A 1,387-nucleotide genomic window follows, 5' to 3' on the forward strand; every position below is an offset into this window, starting at 1 on the left:
ATGTCATTTAACAACCAGACTTATAAAAATCTATCTTCAGCGATTATAACATATGTAGAATTAAAGGATGTATCTAGTCTAAAAGAACCATCGTATATAGTATGTAACCGATGTATTGGTATCTTATATAAGTTTTGAGTTGCCTAATTTTTAATTTATGTTTTGCCACAGAATCAATTGATGAACATAAAAAACATAGTAAATAGTCTTACAAATATATGTATGATAACTTCCTTACTTTTAAACGGTGCTAAAGAAGCGACAGAAAATGAATTGATGTCTAATTTGGGTATTACTGACGATCAGAAAATATCTTTAAACGGATACTTAGCTAATCTTACTTACTTAAATGTAAGATAAAGATATTATAGTACAAAATTTTTCTGAATAATGATATATTTATATATGTTTTTAGGGTATCGGAAACATCGAATTGCATCTAGAAACTGCAGTATATGTTCAGAATTCAATTGAGCTAACAGCCGACTTCTCATCAATATGCATAAATATCTTTAATTGCTCGATTTCAAAAGTAGATTTCAGCAATAACACACATGTTGCAGAAACTATAAATTTATGGGCCCAAAAAGCAACAAATTATAATATGTTAAAACACGTAATTTCTCCAGGTATATTGTATAAATGTTTGACACAATTAAATATAAATAAATTATAGTTTATGCAAAACACATTGTTAACAACAATATACTTTATATGAATAGTTAATGTGGACAAAGGTACAAAAGTTATGTTGGTAAATATTGTTTACCTAAATAGTAGATGGCTGAACTCAACTTTTTTTGGACCTTTTGGATCGATCTTGGCAGAATCGAATCGAGATCGCACATCCCTAGAGGAACGCATATTTCATGTTTCTCCATCAAAAATGTATTTTGTTCCAACAATGAAATTTGAAAAATCGACATTTATTCATGGTGAAATACCACATTGGAATGCCAAGTTCATTGAAATTCCATTTTTGGTAAATAATTATTATTTATAAGATAACTTTCGAAAATAAGATAATAAATCAAAACATAATTTTATAGAACATCAAGAATTAAATATTGAATCAAAATATAATTTTACAGGATAACAACGTTACAATGATTATATTTTTGCCAAATAAAAATATGGAACCTGGGAATCTGGAGTACTTGGAAAAAAAGCTTAACTTTTTCGAATTTGAATCAATTAGAACTGCATACACAAACAAATTTGAGCAAGATATGGATCTATATTTACCTAAGTTTATGACTGCATATCATGAAAATATGACAGATTTTTTTCGTATGGTAAGTATTGTGTAATTAACAAAATCTGTTTACAACTGATATATAAGAGATTTTGGATAAAATCTAGAAATTAAAACTGATAATTGCTTGTA

General features: G+C 27.3%; 1 long non-coding RNA gene across 1 annotated transcript; it reads left to right on the forward strand.

Annotated features, from left to right (window-relative positions):
• The first annotated feature begins 858 nt into the window (after positions 1 to 858).
• Positions 859 to 1,162, forward strand: LOC115244263. The gene is made up of 2 exons (XR_003885348.1): positions 859 to 982; positions 1,092 to 1,162. It is a non-coding gene; the product is annotated as an uncharacterized LOC115244263 (long non-coding RNA).
• The last annotated feature ends 225 nt before the right edge of the window (positions 1,163 to 1,387 follow it).

This window comes from Formica exsecta, unplaced genomic scaffold (genome assembly GCF_003651465.1).
Source record: "Formica exsecta isolate Colony F162 unplaced genomic scaffold, ASM365146v1 scaffold1200, whole genome shotgun sequence".
Lineage (NCBI taxonomy): Eukaryota > Metazoa > Arthropoda > Insecta > Hymenoptera > Formicidae > Formica > Formica exsecta.